The following is a 22,193-nucleotide window of genomic DNA, read 5'->3' as shown; positions in this document are numbered from 1 at the left end:
TATGAGAGATGGAAGTGAGAATCTCAGGTGCAGAAGATTCCATACAGAACATGGACACAAAAATCAAAGAAAATGCAAAATGCAAAAAGATCCTAAACCAGAACGTCCAGGAAATCCTGGACACAATGAGAAGACCAAACCTGCGGATAATAGGTATACATAAGAATGACGATTTTCAACTTAAAGGGACACTAAATATTGTCAAAATAATTATAGAAGAAAACTTCCCTATCCTAAAGAAAGAGATGCCCGTGAACATACAAGAAGCCTCAAGAACTCCAAATAGACTGGACCAGAAAAGAAATTCCTGCTGACATATAATAATCAAAGCAAATGCACTAAATAAAGATAGAATATTAAAAGCAGTAAGGGAAAAAGGTTAAGTAACATATAAAGGCAGAACTATTAGAATTATACCAGACTTCTCACCAGAGACTATTAATATCTCTCAATATCAATGGACCCAATTCCACAATAATACGACATAGATTAACAGACTGGCTATACAAACAGGACCCAACATTCTGCTGCTTACAGGAAACCCATCTCAGGGAAAAAGACAGACACTACCTCAGAATGAAAGGCTGTAAAACAATTTTCCAAGCAAATGGTCTGCAGAAACAAGCTGGAGTAGTAATATCAAATCTAATATCAAATTCTAATATCAAATAAAATCGACTTCCAACCCAAAGTTACCAAAAAAGACAAGGAGGGGCACTTCATACTCATCAAAGGTAAAATCGTTCAAGATGAACTCTCATTTCTGTATATCTAAGCTCCAAATGCAAGTTTATCCACATCCATTAAAGAAACTATAGTAAAGCTCAAAGCACATATTGCACCTCACACAATAATAGTGGGAAACTTCAACATCTCACTCTCATCAATGGACAGATCCTGGAAACAGAAACTAAAGAGAGATACATTGAAACTAGCAGAAGTTATGAAACAAATGGATTTAACAGATATCTATAGAACATTTTATCCTAAAACAAAAAGATATACCTTCTTCTCAGCACCTCATGGCACCTTCTCCAAAATCGACCATATAATGGGTCAAAAAAACAGGCCTCAACACATACGAAAATACTGAAATTACTCATGCATCCTATGAGATCATCATGGACTAAAGCTGATCTTCAATAACAACATAAATAATAGAAAGTCAACATTCACGTGGAAACTGAACAACATTCTACTCAATGATATTTTGGTCAAGGAAGAAATAAAGAAAAAAATTAAAGACTTTTTAGAGTTTAATGTAAATGAAGCCATAACATACCCACACTTATGGGACACAATGAAAGCAGTCCTAAGAGGAAAACTCAGCCCTGGGTGACTCCAAAGAGAAACTAGAGAGAGCATTCATTCACTAGCAGCTTAACAGCACACCTAAAAGCTCCAGAACAAAAGGAAGCAAATTCACCCAAGAGGAGTAGATGGCAGGAAATAATCAAACTCAGGGCTGAAATCAACCAAGTGGAAACAAAAAAGAATTATTCAAAGAATTAACCAAACCAGGAGCTGGATTTTTGAAAATATCAACAAGATAGATAAACCCTTAGTCAGACTCACTGGAGGGCACAGGGATAGCATCCTAATTAACAAAATCAGAAATGAAAATGGAGACACAACAACAGAACCTGAGGAAATCCAAAACACTAGCAGATCCTACTACAAAAGGCTATACTCAACAAAACTGGAAAACCTGGATGAACTGGACAAATTTCTAGATAGACAACAGGTACCAAAGTTAAATCAGGATCAGATTAATGACCTAAACGGTCCCATATTCCCTAAAGAAATAGAAGCAGTCATTGATAGTCTCTCAACCAAAAAAAAAAAAAAAAAAAAAAAAAAAAAGAGCCCAGGACCAGATGGGTTTAGTGGAGAGTTCTATCAGACCTGACATGACAATATGTTGCCTAACATAACTACCCATTCTATTATGTAGCTGCCAAGGCAAAACCCTTCCAATTCTGTCTTAGTTTCATGTTACAGTGTCCAAGACCTGAGATAACTGCTTCAAAAGAAATAAGGTTTACTTATTAGTATTAGTGAGCTTAGTGCAGGATGGTTTGGGTCTTGTCAGTTGAATTGCTGCTACAGACTTTTTTGTGGCAGACCTTCTACTAAGCACATCCCCTGTAACTGAGCCGTTTCTTCATCCCCATTATTTCTTTACAGCAATGGACAACATTCTTGACTATCGACAGAATACACACTCATGTGTTTCATGATGCCTCTTAATAAATTAATGTTGCAAGGTTTTAAGTAATTTTTGTTATAGCTAGAGGAGTAAGAGATGAGAGGATAGAAAGCACCATGGTCTACATGCCCAGAAACAGTTACCACCTTCAGGATGTCAGATATTTTCTCTCTGCTAGTCTTGCCTATTTTAAAGTTCTAGTGTTCTGGATAAGCTATCTGTTCTTGTGAGAAAAAACGGACAACATTCTTCCTTGCAAATTATGTAGAATATGTTAAGAAAAACAACATTATAAAATGTGTTCTTATAGATGTAATATATTCATCATTCATTTTTGCCTCAATCCCTACAAGGAGGACATTTATTATCTAAGCATACTATAATATATGTCGAGGTAGGACTTTATTTTAACATTTGGTGTGTTTAGGTTGGGAAGATAGAGATTTTTTTCTTCTAGAATGCTTCTTTGTTTATTTTGTTTTGTTTTTGTTTTTTCCATATGTTGGTTGATTTAACAAAGACCTTGCATTAATTGTTTTCTCCATAGTGGTTAAAACAGCCACAAAGAAATGACGGGAGAGGAAAAGCAAGCATTTGACTCATGGAAATAACTCTGATTTGAACCTCACTCTGCTTACTAACACATATTCTTCTAAGGACATTGTTGATATAAACTAGCACAGTCTATTTTAAAAGCACTATACATTTCTATCTCTCTTCTTATTTTACAAATAAGAAAACATCAGATGCAAATGATATATAGTAAATTTTCTAATGGCCAGGGAAACATAAATAACCCCATACGAATCCATGATTTGGCCTACCTGTCAATAGTTAGAACCAATTACAATGATTTCTCAAAGAAATACAGTATTATTTGCATCCATCCTTCAGTTTCATATATTCCTGAATATCCCTCAATTTTTTTCTCAGTGATTATTACTAGATATATGCCTATTCTGTGGCATTAAGTGTATGTGTTCCTTCCTCCTGCTCAATATAATTAATATTTACCTTACAGATGAGTAAAATATTTGAAGATAATTGTTAAGGCATTTTTATTAGATATTTTCTTCATTTAAATAGTTAATTTTTTAAGTATCTCACTTCGGAAAAAGCTTGGTATTTCCATTAGAAGGTTTAATTTCATTAAAATAATCATGGAAGCTAAAAGTTGAAAAGGTTGTTGTGTCCTGCTTCATATGTTAGGATCCTCCTAAGAGTGCACTTTTATTTGAACCTATAAACTTTAAAAGATACTTAGTTCACCCAAACTTTCTGGCTGATACAAAATGGAATTCTCAACCCTTGAATTGCAATCTTGGAAGATAACAGGCTTTCTCCGTGTGCCTTGTACTGTGATTGATTTTCAGATGCTCTTCAGCAATCTGCTTTCCACATAATTGAAAAACAGAAAGTCTCCATTCCTTCAGACTCCACAAGGAACAGCCATAGAGGAAGAGTGCGCTTTCTCTTGGTTAGACCGAATTTAAATGCATTCAACAGTTGATGTGAGGAAGAGGATATGAGCAAAACTAGGAAGCCTCACCACACTGGATAGAAAAGAATGTACTTTTATGTTATGCCAAATATATCAGAACTGAGGTTATCAATGACAAATTCTTCATTAAAATACTCAGAGACTTCTACATGTTCAACTTTTCATTTGCTAAAACCCTTGGATGCATGCCAATGTGATTGTCTGCCCACTATCATTACCACAGTATGTGCATATTTTTACCATGTACTGTAAACCAACTTTATCATGAAGTACATTATTCTAAAATAGTAAGTAATCCTGAAAGAACATGGTTTCTGAAATGAAAACTAGTTACACCGAGGAATCCACAGTAACAAAATATCACTAACATGTTTTAAATCTTTAATTTTCCTATTAATACAGGACAGAGACTTAGCCTAACAAGAGTGATTAGAACAAAAATATTTGTTAGTCATAAAAATTCAGTGTTGCAAACTGTGCTTAAAGAACAGTCAACATCTGAATTGGGTATATCAGAACATCTCAGAATATCAGATATGTGAATGATTGTACATCAAAATTTTACATCTTAGACAATAGCCATCTTCAGAAGAAATATGAAATTATAAATACTGTAGAAATACATGCAGATATCATATGTTCCGTGCATTTTATGGTTTCCATTGTAAAGTAAAAATAAATATATGAAGTAAACCATTGCAACAAATTTGACAAAACACATTTGTATTTACAATACCCCTATGGAATATTGAAACCAGGAGAAAGTAAAAGGAAAGAAATATAGGAGGAACGAATATTAGATCATATAGCTAAGTCATGTAACACTGGGGTTTTAGCACTGGGAAATCAAAGTACAATGCATCCTTTCAAATTCATTAGCTATTGTTGGGGCCGGCCTGTGGCTCTCATGTCCGGGTTCGAGCCTGGAAGGCATCTTGGAACTGAAAGAAAAGAGGGAGCCTAGGCGGGTTGAGAAATAATGGAACCAAGACAACTAGTCTGCTCAAGGTTCAAATGTTTAATGGCGGACACGCTTTATAAAAGAGGGGGGGGAAATCCATTCCCGCCAATTCATCCTTGGAGCCTGGAACCAGCTGCAGGTGATGAGGTGCGGAATAGGGCGTAGTCTCCAGAATAGATCCTGGGCCTCTCAGCAGGTAGCAGTATCTTGAAGAGGAAGAGCAGCAGTGGCTCAACAATAGAGTGATCTAGGGAGGAAGGCTCCACCCTAGATAATCTCCTTAGTGGCAGAAAGGTCAAGTTCTGGCTCAGCCTGCTTCAGGCTTATGGGAGGCTACAAGCTATTACAGATCTTATACAACTATTTATACCAACTAAATTGCCAGAGAGATATAATACAAGGAACACTATCCAAAAATAGACCATCAGTATCTGAGATCAGAATGATTGTTGAGCAACTTTGATGTTAGGTCAAAAAAAGGAAGAATGCTTACTTTTAGAATATTTGTACTTCTATGGATAGAATTCTATTGACTATCCACAGATATTCATTCTTGTTTCAGATGTCATGACCTATCTTTAAATTCTTCAACCCTTAATAGTCATTTTTTGCTTACTTCTATCACCTAACATTCTTGTGACTCTCAGGTAAATTCTTTTAGTGTACACTACAAAACAGAACACTGCCTTTCACTGATGAAAAAGCTAAGAACGCCATAAGATAGTGTTTGAGAACTAGAACGGAGAATTCTCTACTTTTTTGTAAAATACTTATGTAATGGTTCATCAATTTATTTGCAAATAGTTTTTTTAATTTTCTCTTGTTAGAAAATATAAACTTTATGAAACTGGTTTCACATTAGTAGGGGAAAGATCAGTGCTTTTCCAAGCCATGCTCAGTCTTACTTGTTAAAAAAAAAAAAAAAAGCTAACTATAATTCACTTTGGATAAAAGACATGCCTTGAATTGCCACCATAGTTACCAAATTCACTGGCAGAGGAACAGGACACCATTTTTATTTACAAAATCCACACAATTCTTTCTAAATATTGTGTTTCTTTCTATTTTTGTTTGGTTATAAGAGATGTGGACCCTGGGTGCCTTTTAAAAACATGATGTGGTAAAAATCTGATTGTCTATTCAGACTTATTTCTCAATGGTTATTTTGAACCATCTACTGGAGCTGTAATGAGAGAACTAACAGTGTTGCTATGGGCAACTCAAAGAAATCAGTTCTATTCTATGTGAAAGAGATTTTCCCCTTAAAAGGTCTGTCAAAATGACTTACAATGTAGACATGTCCAGAAAGTAGATACCTGCCAGCAGCTTTGTTGCCAGTCTCAGGTTTCAGTCCAAACAGCTCTGCCTGCCAGCTCCTCATTGATAATTAGATTAACAACTGCAAATTAGACTACTGGATATGAATATGAAGAGTTTGCTTCTTAGAGCAGGCAGGTGTGGAAAGTAGAGACTGCTTTCATTTCCATGTTACAGAGATAAGTACAAGAAATAAGCTATGTCATTTGCTTAAGTTTGCATGATTGTTAGTTAGAAGAGCTGAGAGAGAACTAGGCCCTCTAGCTGAGATATATATTACCAGTGCTCAAGGAAGGGGACATTTGTAGCAACAGAATTAAAATGCATCAACTTGTATTCTAAAGCTCTTCAAAATACCTGAGGATCTGAATTTTCGTATATGCTTAAGTTAATTTTAGATTAAGCCTTCTATTTTTGCTATAATTATTTTGCATTTAAATCCAGCTGGAATTGAACTGATTCCAGAAAGTCAAGGCATAAGAAGCCTAGGACTTCTTGACCCCGTAATGCCCCTGTCGTCTACCAGGCCATATCTCCATGTCCGCAATGGCTAAATATAACATAATAATAAGCTGATAATAAACCTGCAAACTGATGACCACTGAAACATGTTTATAATTAATCTAATGGCAAACAGGAAGCTCCTTTTCAAGGCTTTCTAATATGAAGTACGTACCTTGGTTTTCGGTCTGCATGCTGCTTCTTAATAGTACAGGGAAATTGGAAGTTTTGTTGTTGTTGGGTTTTTGTTTTTTTGTTTTTTTCGATTTTTTTTGATTTATTTTTTCCCCCAAGCTCTCACACTGCTTTGTGTTCTGGTTTCCCTGGGACGGAGGCTTATCTTTTGGAATTAGAAGTAGAGTTGCTGTGCCATTTGTTTACCTTCCAGAAAACTGTGATCAAAAGCCCCTAACATAAGCTCAAATGATAGCTTAGTGGAGTCAACATCTGGTAGATAATACTTAAATTCCTTACAATCCTACTTTTACACCCTACCAGGATAAAATCAATCTTCAGTTTAGTGGGAAAAACGAAATAAACAATAACTTTCTTGCTGGGAGTTTAAGTCTGCAGTTTTAAAAACTAATTCCTGCTTGTTTTTCATGGAGACAACTGTAGCTTTTGTAGAGATTTGTATCTTCAGACAAAACGAGTACGTAATAGAGACTTTTCAGGATGATTCTCAGTATTAACTCGAGAACAGAGAAATAGTTTATTGGGTTTGTTTGTTTGTTTGTTTGTTTGTTTGTTTTTTAAGTTTATCTTTTTCTCTGTTTCTCTCTGTCTCACTTTCAGTCTCTCTTTGGAAGTGTGTGTGAGTGTGTGTGTGTGTGTGTGTGTGTGTTTGTGTGTATGTGTGTGTGTGTGTGCGCGCACGTGTGTGCGCGCGCGCACACTCATGAAGTGTGCCCATGTGCCCACAGAGATGAAAAGAGTGTGCTAGATCACCTGGAATTAGAGTCCCAGCCAACCATGAGCTTCCCATTCTGAGTACTGGCACCAATCTCAGCTCCTCTGGAAGAATAGGAGTTTGAACCACTGAGCCATCTCTCCAGCACTGAAAAAGAGGTTCTTAATAAAATGTATGTTTATGAAAAATGATGACACGAAAGGTAAAAGTAAAGTAGAATTCATTCCTGATCACAGATATACATAAAATAATCTTTAAGTTTCTATATGGTATTTATAAAATGTTAATAAAAATTTTACTTTATATGTACATTTCTATAATTAAGTGGTTTAAAGCAATTTGTGTTTGAAATCAAATGGATCTAAACTTTCCAACTTTAAATGAAAGTAGGTGAAAAGAAATTATCTTCATGATGAGTTTCCATTTTTGAGGAACTATGCTAATTCTGGACAAACATTGATGTAAGCACTGAATGTCTGCTGAATAGGGTATTTGAATACCTTTATTCCAATTAAAAAGAAGCAAAAATAATTACCAAGACCACAATTATGCTTTTCTAATAAAATTATTCATCATTAAGTTTTAATGAGGCAGACAGTAATATAGCACTGCATATATGAAAAGGCTTTGTGTTTAATCCACAGGGGGGGGGGAAATAAGGATTTTACTAAGACATATATGATTTTAGGAATATATATTCTGAAGCTCATATTCCAAAGAGGCAGTAAAGGAAATACTCCTAAGCTACAACTATTGAAATTGATGTAACAGAAATGTCAAGTGTTGGGCAAAATTCGTCAGAGTAGTAGATTGACTTGTAATATCATTGGCCTCAGTATTCTCAAGTCGGTCGCTAGACTCCAAGTAGTCAATGTTTCCACTCCTGCTGAGCGAGCCTATGTCTACTCAGTCAACTCTGTGGATCAGCAATATATGAGAGCCACTACTATATCTTTATTGTGATCTTGTCAAGCTAGTCATTATTGTGGTCCATATGTGTCTTCTGGGAGAAAATTACTTCATTCCCTTGGTTGTGTACCTCATATTCTCTGGTGCTTTTGTAGCTAGAGGTCAACAGAAGGCTGTCAAGTTAGATCCAGCTCTAATCATTTAAGTTATCTGTCCTAAGTATAGTGCATTTAGCTAAAGGGACTTACCTTCAACCCGTGAGACACAGCAACAGTCTATAGTGATTTAGAAATCACGTGGTCTACCCTGTTGACCACTAAACAGGAGGTTTCTCATGCTTGTTAATGGATTTTTCTTATATTAAGGTTTATATTGGGGACTATGGCTACCTGAAGTGTCACAACATCATTTAAAGATGATTTATTAATCAGTACTCCATATATACCCAAATAATCTTTAAAAATAAAGACAAAGATTGATACTATTAGAAATAAAGAAATTAATGAAGTATCTGGATTTGTCACAAGGGTAGCTACTTTAGGAGAAATAATAAATGATACTAGGAGCAACAAGAGTGATATGAATTAATTGTTGGAATTATGATACATAAAGAAAAATGCAGTGAAGCAGTATTTAAGATTTCTCATTTAGTAGAACTACATTGTTTTAGTGGTATGTGATATGTTGTATAACTCCTGACTCTCCCTTGCTTCTTGTCCTCTTACTCCTCTTCTCTCCCCATTCCCTTCCTGCCTTTCTCCACATAGTCATGGCCAGCCTCTACTGTTCTCCTTCTCTCTGCCATTCTCTGTCTTTACTATTCTCTTAACCCATGCCCCGAATAAACTCTAGTCTATACTATATCACTGTGTAGCTGTTCCCTCAGGGGGAAGGGATGCCTTGGCATGGGACCACTGAGGCATCCCTCCCCCCACACCTCACCATACTCCTATAGAACTTATATTAACATTCCTTTATCTTTTTATAATCACAACAGTAGACATATCTCAGAATTCTTTTACAAAGCTGAAAGAAAATATATGCTTGCTGTTTTCTAAGAATTAAGGATTCTGTTGCATAGTATAAACAAAAAGGAACCTGGAATAAATAACTTAATAGATGTGTAAAAAAAACAAAAACAAAAACAAATAAACAGGCTTTTGGTTTGCAAGAGATGAGCTAACAGAGCAGAACTGGAGAGCAAAAACAGCTCTTCAAGCATTTTTTTTTTTTTCCTAATAGGATTTCTAACTTGGTTGATTCAAAAATTTTTTATAGCAGCTTTTCTGACTTTGGTCAGAAAACCAATGAGCTATCCAGATAGCTTTTAGAATTTTTTTAAATTAGGTATTTTCTTCATTTACATTTCAATGCTATCCCAAAAGTCACCCATACCCCCCTCCCCACTCCCCTACATGCCCACTCTCACTTCTTGGCCCTGGCGTTCCCCTGTACTGAGGCTTATAAAGTTTGCAAGACCAAGAGGCTTCTCTTCACAATGATGGCTGACTAGGCCATTTTCTGCTACATATGAAGCTAGAGACAGGAGCTTCGGGGGTACTGGTTAGTTCCTATTGTTGTTCCACCTATAGGGTTGCAGACCCCTTTAGCTCCTTGGGTACTTTCTCTAGCTCCTCCATTGGGGGCCCTGTATGTCATCCAATAGCTGACTGTGAGCATCCACTTCTGTGTTTGCCAGGCACCAGCATAGCTTCACAAGAGACAGCTATATCTGGGTCCTTTCAGCAAAATTTTGCTGGCGTAGGCAGTGGTGTCAGCGTTTGGAGGCTGATTATGGGATGGATCCCCAGGTGTGGCAGTCTCTAGATGGTCCATCCTTTCGTCTCAGCTCCAAACTTTGTCTCTGTAACTCCTTCCATGGGTGTTTTGTTCCCAATTCTAAGAAGGGGCAAAGTGCCCACACTTTGGTCTTTGTTCTTCTTGAGTTTCATGTGTTTTGCAAATTGTACCTTGTATCTTGGGTATTCTAAGTTTCTGGTATAATATCCAATTATCAGTGAGTACATATCATATGAGTTTTTTTGTGATTGGGTTACCTCACTCAGGATGATACCCTCCAGGTCCATTCATTTGCCAGGTAATTTCTGAATGGCTGTGAAACACCTGAAAAAAATGTTCAGCATCCTTAATCACCAGGGAAATGCAAATCAAAACAACCCTGAGATTCCACCTCACACCAGTCAGAATGGTTAAGAGAAAAAATTCAGGTGACAGCAGATGCTGAGGAGGATGTGGAGAAAGAGGAATACTCCCCCATTGTTGGTGGGATTGCAAGCTTTTATAACCACTCTGGAAATCAGTCTGGCGGTTCCTCAGAAAATTGGACATAGTACTACCGGAGGATCCTGCAATACCTCTCCTGGGCATATATCCAGAAGATGTTGCAACTGGTAAGAAGGACACATGCTCCACTATGTTCATAGCAGCCTTATTTATAATAGCCAGAAGCTGGAAAGAACCCAGATGTCCCTCAACAGAGGAATGGATACAGAAAATGTGGTACATTTATACAATGGAGTAGGAGTACTTCGCAGCTATTTAAAAGAATGAATTTATGAAATTCCTAGGCTTTTAGAATTTTTGTAGCAGAGAGATCTGTCTCAACTTTCCAGCTGCTAGCTTGGACCCATGATTTGACTTCAACTCCCCTTTATTATTTATTTATTTATTTTTAACAGCTCCCAGATACGCCTTCCTCAGAACCACTATCTAAGCCAAGGCTGGACCTTGGCAATTATCACTAATACTTGGAATTCAATATTATGATCTACATAAATAATAGAATACTTAGTCATAGAAAATGAAGATTTAAAACACTCTCCTAATTGTTCAATCACACTGCATACTGACCAACTATATATGAAAATGCATTGTATTTAAGAGAACTTGGGATGCCCAAAATTCTATTAAGATGAGGTACCATATCAATAGAATAAAGAATATAATTGCATGATTATTCCATAGAATTTACAATATTTATAAAACTCTGAAGCCTGTTTATACTCATTCACTCAATCAACTTTGCCTAGAAGGAAGGAATCAAACACTTTCAGTGAAGACTGAACTAAAGAATGTAATCATGAAATTGGTTCCATAGCAAAGATCTCATTCTTTCTATTGAGAATGAATGTTTCAGAAAAACCTAATCAATATAATCCAACAAGAAAAATGAGTAAGTTGCATATAATTTCTCAAGAAATGGAAAAGGCTATTTCTTCACAGACATAACCCTTATTGTAATGTAAGTAATCTAAAGAAATTATTGAAACTAACAAACTTGATGAGGTAGATTTTCTATAGTAGATCAGTATAAAAATATTAACTATAATTTGATTTATTAAACATGATCAATAAGAAAAAAAATTAAGGGCACAGTCCCCTTTTAATTCATCAGAAAGAGTAAAATAGTAATATATAATTTTACAAGAAGTGCAAATGTTCCATGATGAAAACTGTTATTGTAATCTAAAAGGAATTAAAGAAATTAAGTAAATCTTAAATTGTGATTTTTAATAATTTCACATTGTTAATGAATAATTTCTGTTTGACTCTGTGAAATTAAATAGGCAACAGGATATTAGATATTAAATTTTAGCACAAACTTAAAATATTCAAATATATATGTGATAATTTGACATAGCCAGGGAAACTTGATTTTTCTTTAAGAAATTACTAAAGTAAAGCACTGTAGCATTCCCCTCTGCTCTTATGCAAATGGTTTTCAAAATGTGCATTGCACATTAGTAAACTGACTTGTTCCTTGCAAGGAGTGAATTTAATTTATATGTTGTTATCATATACTCTGTAGTTAACATGCTATCACGTGGATCCCTAAGATTTATTTTATACAATGAAAACCATGCCACAAGAAAACATATATTGCATGATTGTATTTGTACCAAGTATGTAGATCATATAAACTCAAATCTAAAAATATCAGATAAATTGTTTATTGTATGAGGCAGTGTTTAAAAAGTTGAGATCAATAGTAAATGAATCTCACGTTTTTGTTGTTGTTGTTGTTCAAAATCTTCCAATATTGAGCAAAGTTGACAAATCATAGCATAGTAAATCCCCAAAGATTCAACAGTTCAATGACTTATGTATGAATCAAATCTTAGTAATGCCAAAAGTATGAAACATTAGAAAAAACCAAGATGGTGATTAAGAAATAAATGACTGTGTACACATGTGGCAAGATTTTACCTGTCCAATTAATGTAAATATTAGTGCAGCAGGAGGCCTGTGATTGGACAGGGAAAAGGGAGGCGGAGGAAAGCATTGCAGAGATGGAGACAGAGGAGACAGGTAGGGGAGAAGGAAGCAAGATGAAGGACGAACTGGATGATTTAGACTTTGTGTGGTTTTAAATAGCAGAGGTAGATATAATATCGCATAGGGATAGAATAATTGGGGTAACTTGTGTAATCTAGATGGGCAACTCGTACCATTATCAATTGACCCTGAATTTATTGTGTGGGTATCTTGTGTATTAAGAATCATTTGGTGTATGTCTGACTGATTAATTATAAGCCTTAAGAGTTTTGATTTACTGGGTCACTGGAACTGCCTATCACAGGGGGTTTATGGCTGAGAATGAACTAGCCAGTGAGGCAAGTGAACTGGAGCAGGCAAGGCTGTGATTGGTTATTCCATGGGGCTAGCGGTGGAGGCAGCAGGCGTGGCTGGGTACAGAATATCCAGGTGTCAAGCAGAAACTTTATGTTCATTTTAATATTTCCCTCAGTAGTTGGTGAACAACGTGGGTCATGAACTGATGATCCGTCTTCCGGATTAGATGGTGAGTTCACCAGTATTTGCCACTGGAGGTTTTAGATTTAATATGGCTTGCAAGATTGGGATTCTAGTTGTTGTACCTAGAGATAGAGTTACCATTGTTTCGGGGGAGGGGGAGATGAAATAAGAACTGGCCTGTGAGACCACTGGGGCTGAGAGTAGCTGGGTGTCACAGGGAATTTGCTGTTCTTTTTAATATTTCCTGCAACATACATGTGCATCCAAGCCTCTCTCTCAGGATGATAGTTACTGGTCAGAATAAATAGCTGTGATATGTGGATGAATAAGCACAGAGAACCATGGTATGCAGCCTCCATTAAGGATTCTTTTTGCCAGCATGAAAGACCAGCACAGTCAATTTCTAACCTGATTTCACAAACTATAAATTTTTAAGAAGTTGAAAGGAATTTCTACATTTTTTGAGTAATATTAATTATTTATAGCCATGGCTATCTTAATCCTCCAGAAACCTTCTGCTGGGAACTCTTGTAGGGACTGTCATATTTTCTACCACGTGTTACTCTGCTCACATCATGATTCAATAGCATTATAAAATGAATTTTGAATGAATATCACCCAGTATTCATTATCGCTATTCAGGCTTTCAGCTTGATGGGACTCTAAACAATAGTGACATAAGGACATTTTTCACAGTTTTTAGTATACAAACTATTGGAATTTTCTCTTAATAGTCTTTTTTGGTTTGTTTGTTTCTGAAAACACTAAATGGACATATCATTTGTGGACACTTTGTGTCCAAATAAAGCCTCAAATAAGGCCATTGAGACTCAAAGATTTCTATATTCTACGTATGTATGTATGTATGTATGTATGTATGTATATCTATAACATAGAGTAATACTGTATAATATATATTATAAACTACAATACGTGTACATTGTGTTGTAGTATTGTCGTGATAGAATGGAAATAGACCCAATAGACTCGGATGTTTGAATACTTGTCCTCCAATTGGTGAAAGAACTTGGGAAGAGTTAAGACATGTGGCCTTGTTCGAGGTCTGTCAGTGCAGATGGATGTTTCAAAAGCCCACATGATACTATTCCCAGATAGATTCCCCATGCTCTGTCTTGTTTGTGTCTGAAGATGTAAATTCTTAGCTACATCTTCAATACTATGCTTGCCTGCCTGCCTCCTTCCCTCCACAATGGCCATGAATTCAGCTTCTGAAATTGTGAAGGCCAAAATAAAGGCCCAAATAAATGCTTCATTAAGTTTCCTTGGTCATGTTGTTTTGTCAGAGCAATAGTAAAGTTACTAAGATAGCAATTACATATAACATATGCACAGTATCCTACTTTATATTTATCACACTATATATAATACATGTTTTATTATCACACTATATACTTTTACACATACACATATAATAAACACACACACACACACAAAATAGAATAGATATCAGAGAGAGAGAGAGAGAGAGAGAGAGAGAGAGAGTTACAGCATAGAAAGCTATTTCCATATTTTTGAAACATTATTAGAAACTAGTTACAGCTTACACATTCAAGCTTCTGTTCTTTTGTTGAACCCAAAGCAAAAATATCAACATAGCCAAATGACTTTTGCTGTAGGCATCCATTCCAATCCTTTTGGCTGATTCACCAGCAAGCAAGAGTTCTGAAGACTGGTATTGCTTAGGCTAAAGGCAAACAGCTGCAAGAGAAAGCCAGTTTGTCACATTTTAGAGTTAAAGTGAAATTCTGTGACCTCAGTCATAGCACCATGCACTTTAAGCTCTTTAGATTTATACAAATTGCTTTTGAGGAAAAACTTTGTTCTTCAATAAAGGCTACGTTGCATACTGAAAAGGCTTAATATGTCTTCACCAACATCCTTAAATTTGTATCTTAATACCAACAAAATCTCAGTTTGAATAGCAGTGTAGACTTTCAAGTTCAAGCTTGAAGATCTTAGATTAACAAAGGAAAATAAAGATTCTGAAAAACAAATAGCTCCATTTATTTATTAATCTTAAGAGAAAGCTTCTTCATACAGAGGTACCAGCTGCCTCAAATATGCCCACTGGTGAACACTTGCTTAGAAGGCCATTCCATGGTCAGCACAAGAAGTTCTTTCATGGAAATGTGAGAGAAAAAAAAATCTTCTGTTGTCATTCACAATTTCTTTGAGTTTGTTTTCTATTGGCATGCACAATTTTTAGTATTAAAAAATGTAAGTCCAAGCCAGGCAGTGGTGGTGCTTGCCTTTAATCCTAGCACCTGGGAGGCAGAGGCAGGTGAATTTCTGAGTTCGAGGCCAGCCTGGACTACAGACTGAGTTCCAGGATAGCTGGGACTACACAGAGAAACCCTGTCTCAAAAAAAAAAAAAAAAAAAAAAAAAAAACCAAAGTAAGTCTAAGACGTTAGGAAAAGGGTTGCTTCATAGTTAAATTGCCTTCACATGGAGTGGCGTGCACAGGTTCTGGAGTTTTGCTAATCAAGAAGATTTCTTGTTTGTGTATGCCTTAGAAATTCACAAGAGTGGGGGATTTGTTTTCTGCTCACATTCCCTTTAGGAAACACATCTCTTTGCTTGAAAGGGCACCACTTAAAGCATTAGCTGTAGAAGAACCACAACTGCTGCTTAAACCTTATAAAAGAGGCAACAAACAGACAAATTCAGTGGAAAAACTGAACATTAGAAGTTGTGAGAATGAGGAGTATGAATGGCCTAGGACCTACAGGATAAAATATTATAAACACACATTTTTAACACACTTGCACATATCCAATCTCGACACCCCCCCCCCCCCCCCGCTCCGAGTACTATGAAGAACAGCTCAGAAAATAGAGAAAAGCAAGTCCCATGATATATGTGCAAGATTAACCACATGAGAAACAATGGTGTAATTAGCACCACAACCAATAGACTGAAGCACAGAAAGTCAATGAGGCAGTGCATACTCAGAGTGCACTTAGGTCTTCAACTTTAAATATTTTTCATTTGTTTATTTTTATGCATATGACTGTTTTAACTGATATATATGTACTGCATGTGTGCCTGGTGCATATAGAAGTCAGAAAAAAATGTCAGATCTACTAGAACCAGAGTTACAGGTGGCTGTGAGTCATTATGTGGGTGATAGAAACTGAACTCATGTCATTCACAAAACTAATAACTGCTCTTAATTGCTAAGCTATCACTACAGTCTCAGGTTTTATTTATTTTTGAGAGTTTTATACAGTGTATTTTGATTATACTAATCCATATCGCAAATCTTTCTTTATACAACCTGACTTTGCTACCCATGCAGCTTTGGGTCCTCTCATCCGTCTTTCTTTCTTTCTTCCTTTCTTCCTCCCTCCCTTCCTCCCTCCCTTCCTTCCTTCCTTCCTTCCTTCCTTCCTTCCTTCCTTCCTTCCTTTCTTTCTTTCTTTCTTTCTTTCTTTCTTTCTTTCTTTCTTTCTTTCTTTCTTTCTTTCTTTCTTTCTATTTATGTTTGTCCAATTCAGTTTGACTATTGGAAAATTAATGGATACAGGGCCATCCCCAGGGTTATGATTAATCTACCAGGAGGAAATGAGGGAATTTTAAAATTATTTAGATCTACTCAGTAGGTATAAATTTCCCTTTCACTGTTTTGTTTCTCTTTTTATTTTTAGTAATTTTTGGGCTAGTTTGCTTAGCCATGATGGATACCATGTTGTCGACTTTTATATTTAGTTCATCTCAAAATAACTCAGTTGTAAAACTATAAATGTCTATTCTTTTTTCCAACACTGTTTCTTTTTTTCTTATTTTCATTTTGAGATATATAATTAAATCACAACTTTGAAATGTTTCCCCCTCTGTAGCTGAAATAGCATCAAGTCACCAATACTCATGCTGTTTCTGCACTATGGCAAGTTCTAGAGATGTGGCAATTTAGGTTTGGTGACATTCTCATTTATTTTGGTGTCTGTTGGATCATAGGTTTTATTTTACCAAGCAGTAAATATGAAACATTGTATGTTATTTGTGGACAAATTTGTATGATGAAGATACATCTGTTGTACTTTCTCTGAAACACAGCTAATAAAGAATATAAAGAGAACAGAACAGAGATTGATAAAAGGTGCCCATCAGCTAAGAGTAAGAAACAATAACTTCTTACTCTTGTTCAGCTGCTATGATTTCTAGCATTATTTAAAATTGCTATCAACAGATAACAGAATTTTTCTTTCTCATCTTGGGTTCTAGCTAGATATTCTTTCTAGAAACCATTGAAATAATTTTTCGTCAGAGTAGTCAGAATTTAAAGATCTTGGTTTTTGCTTTGTCTAGTTTGTGTTTTGTAGATTTTTCTGTGGCTAAGGCATCGTGTGTCTCATAAGACATAAGATGTTAGAAGGAGCCTTGTAGTATGTAAAGTTAGACATAGTACAAAATTAGGATACGCAAGTGCTGAATACCACAATGGTCAGTTTTATAAGCAACAATTATAAAACAATAATTCCAAATGGTAAACCCTGAAAACATACATATAAGTAACATTATATGGACTGAACAGAATATATTTAGGAATACACACACACACACACACACACACACACACACACGCATACAATGACTATTAGTAAAGAAGGAGGGCATGAATGTGAAGGAGAGTGGAGGAATATAGGGAAGATTCTAGAGGGAGGAAAGTTGAGGGAGAAATGCTGTAATTTAATATAATTTCAAATTAAAATAAGAAAAAGATTTTAAAAAAATGTCATAGCCACTATGATTTCATATATATCAAAGCATTGTCATGTGGAGCAAACATAGATTTGCTGTAAGTGTCAGCTACCTCTGAATTCTCTTTTCCGCATTTCTGCAGTGATTCTTGACTCTTCATTTAGGGTATATGTTGATTTAGATATCCAATTTAATGCTGGGCATTCCTCAGTTTCTTACTTTTTGCACATTTACCAGTTTTAGGTCTCTATATTAATTGCCTTACCTGTAAAATGAAACTTCTCTAGTTGGGGTTGAGATATTCAATAATCTAAGTATAAGAAAAAGTTATTAGAAGTCAGCTTAACAGTATACCCTTTAAATAGAATAATGACTTGTGTAATGAAAAAGTCTTGACACTGATAACTATGTCAAGAATTTCATAGGATGGCCCTCAATTCCAGTTTAATAGTGGTGGGTTACTCCTATGAAATCCATGTCACTATTGTAAACATGGTCATATATTGCTAGGCCAGTCATTTGTAAAACCACTCAGAGTTTACAGTTGAATAAACCTATTATTATTTTCCTCCAACATTATGGATAGCAACTTCTATCACTATGAAAGCAAGTGGTGTAACTTCCAGATAGGTAGCTATATGCATGTTCAGCAGTAGTCTTATCTGTAAGTTCTGTGTACAGATTTTAGCAAGTAATTATGTGGGAATATTGGAGGGAGGAAGATTAGCCACATGGAGGTTAGAAAGTGGCACAGCCATTGAGCTGTTTAAGGCATATACATATAAAAGGGTGGTGTGTATTTGTCTTTGAACTTGGAACCCAGAATATTGGAGCAAGTAGTGAGGAAAGAGCTACTGCTCCTGGAATCCATTTCAGTAGCATTCATTGGGTACTGCTACAGAACTATGTAGTGCATTGTTATGCATAGAGTTTAGGAAAATAAGTCCATCACTGATAACACAATTAACTTTGAAAAATAAATTCATATGGAGAATTGTGACTTTTCTATTTATTGGATATTTTCTTTATTTTACATTTCAAATATTTTCCACTTTCCAGGTCGCCACTGTCGAAACCCCCTATGGCATACTCCCTCCTCCTGCCTCTATGAAGGTGACCCCCCCACCCCACTCCCATCTTCCTGCCCTGGCATTTTCCTACTGGGACATAGAACACCTTCAGGCTCAAGCGTTGCTCTTCCCATTGATGTCCAACAAGGACACCCTCTGCCACATATGCAGCCAAAGACATAGGTCCCTCCATGGTGTACTGTTTGGTTTGTAGTCCAGTCCCCAGAAGATCCAGGTGGTCTGGCTGGTTGACACTGTTTTTCTCCCCCTGGGTTGCAAACCCCATCAGCTCCTTCAGTCCATTCTCCAAATCCTCCATCAAGGACCCCACACTTGGTCCAATGATTGCTGTATTCGTCAGGCTCTGGAAGTGCCTCTCAGAAGACAGCCATATCAGACTCCCATTATCAAGCACTTCCTGGGTTTGGTGACTGCATATGGGATGGATCCCTAGGTGGGGCAGTCTCTGGATGGCCTTTTCTACAGTCTCTGTTCCACACTTTGTCTGCATATTTCCTCCTATAATTATTTTGTTACCCCATCTTAAAAGCATTGAAGCATCTATAAATTTTCTAAGAAGGAAGGAAGCATCCATCCTTATTTTTGGGCTTCATATGGTCTGTGAATTGAATCTTGGGTATTCCAAAGTTTTGAGCAAATATCCACTTACCAGTGAGTACATACTGTGTGTTTAATTTTGTGACTAAGTTACCTCACTCAGGATGATAGTTTCAAGTTCCCTCATTTGCCTACAAATTTCATGAAGTCATAGTTTTTAATGGCTGAGTAGTATTCCATTGTATAAATGTACCACATTTTCTATGTCCATTCCTCTGTTGAGGGAGATCTGGGTTGGTTCCAGCTTCTGGGTACTATAAATATGGCTGCTATAAATATGGCTATTATAAATATGAACATAGTGGATCACGTGTCTTTGTTACATGTTGGAGCATCTTCTGGGTATATGCCCAGGAATGGTATAGCTGGATCCTCCAGTAGTACTATGTCCAATTTTTGAGGAATTGCCAGACTGATTTCGAGAGTGGTTGTACCAGCTCCAATCCCACCAGCAATTGAGGAGTGGTCCTTTTTCTCCACATCCTCACCAGCATCTACTTTCACCTAAGTTTTTGACCTTAGCCAATCTGCCTGGTTTGAGGTGGAATCTCAGTGTTGTTTTGATTTGAATTTCCCTGATGAATAAAGATGTTGAACATTTCTTTAGGTGTTTCTCAGGTAATCACGAAAAGAAACATTTATTTAAATTTCTATTTTCTGACTAAGATCACCTGAAAAGATTTATAGCAAAGACTTCAATAAAATAATTTACTATATATAGAGAGCGTTTTAGTTTTTAGTTCTAATTTAATGCTTGGATGCACTTTATTCTTTCTAAAGTAATTATGTCTGCTGCTTATATGTTAAATAATGTTATGAAATATCAACAATAGAATTGGACAAAAGTTGAAAATAACTTGGAAGAATGATTATAGAACACTGGACACGAATTAAATGTAATTCAAACAAATTATTTTTATATAGCCTGAAAATTTCAAAATGATCTACATATATTATGAGATAGCAGGAATATAGATGCTAAAGAAGAGAATCACAAGAAAGAAGAACACCTTTGTCTTCAGCTGATGAATATCTCTGATATAAAACGTCTTAAAATATAGAAAATACTACAGAAGGTTATTTCAGAAAAATGAATCTTTATGTAATCTAAGCAAATTTACTCATTACAAGCTCAGAAGCCCAAAAGACCTCCCCCTGAAGTCTTTGTAAATTCTCGTTTGCAATTCTCTGTAGAACGCCAACTGGAAGTAACATATGGAATATCTGTGAAGTAGTCCAAAATGACTGCCCACACAGATAAATTCACTTTTAGATGTCCTGTTATTTCACTTTAATGTTATAGAGCAGAGTTGGCTAACTCTGCTGATATTAACCAGCAGGAAAGGAAAAGATTCATCTTCAAAAATCTCACTCCAAGCACAATCTTACAGGTTTTAGTATTTCTTTTTAATTTTTTTAAATATTGTAATTGAATTATATCACCTCTACATTTCATTTCCAACCCTTTGGTCTACTTCATATTCATGGTGGCTTCTTTTTCCCTTAATTTGCTGTTATATTCATATTCGTATGTGTGCTCCTAAATACATACAATCTACTCAACACCTTTGATATATATATGGAAAATCATTTAGAATTATATAGCTAGCTTTTTCTTAAATGAAGAGGACCATGTCCTCATGTGCATGGATGCTGCCTTGCTATCCAGTCCTGACATTTGTTTTGATCAGTTGTGAAACATGACTTCCTTATTGGATATTGACTATATTTGGATGAATAACTGTGCAAACCTAGTCCACAGACAACTTGGAAATAAACACCCACTAGGGAGAGATAAGTAATTCAACTCTTCATCTGACATAGGAAAAGGCATTTCATTGCTTTAGACAGTGGATTCTTTTTCCCCATTTCTCATAATTTATTTTACCATTTCCATAATGTTAAAATTTATAAACTGAGTACAATATTAATAGATGCTTAGAAATATCTACTCAGTGTGGTAGCATGCATCTGTTACCACATAGGAGGTTTGCTGTGAATTTGAAGCCAGTGCTACATATACCACTTTAGTTTTGAAAAACCAAAACAACAAGAAAATTATACTATAGATTTTGCAATGTGTTAGAAGAGAAATAATTGTCTAAATGACACTATACTATGTGTTCATAAAGACATACTTTTCTCTGTAGTCTTATCTGTGGCAGAGTGTAAGCATGGGATTTCATGTACAAACTTATTCAAGTCCACTAGAATACCCAAAACATCACCAGCTATGAGTGCCCTCCTCTTTCCCTATGCCATTAATGAGGATTTTGTAGTCAAGTTTACCAAATCTATTTGCCTGGTAATAGATTATACTCTATCTATATGTCACTATAAATATACATGTATGTTTATCTATGAATCCTTATATGTCATGTGGAATATGTAAATATTATACATAAATATGAATACATGTAGAGCATATAAATATGCCTACTGTGTAACTATATTTCTGTTTTCTATTAAATGCATTATAACATACCATCATTAGAATTTAAATATAACTTTACTGATTTTTTTCTTCCAGTCACACACACACACAGACACACACATACACACACACACACACACACACACACACACACACACATACACAAGTTGGAAAACTACCACTTATCGCAACTTTTGAAATAAATTGATGCAAATGAGTCTACTTATAGTCCTGTCAATTCTGCTGTAAGAGTCATTGCATTT

Source organism: Mus musculus, chromosome 11, assembly GCF_000001635.26.
Source record: "Mus musculus strain C57BL/6J chromosome 11, GRCm38.p6 C57BL/6J".
In the NCBI taxonomy this organism is placed as follows: domain Eukaryota; kingdom Metazoa; phylum Chordata; class Mammalia; order Rodentia; family Muridae; genus Mus; species Mus musculus.
This window is presented reverse-complemented; position numbering follows the sequence as displayed.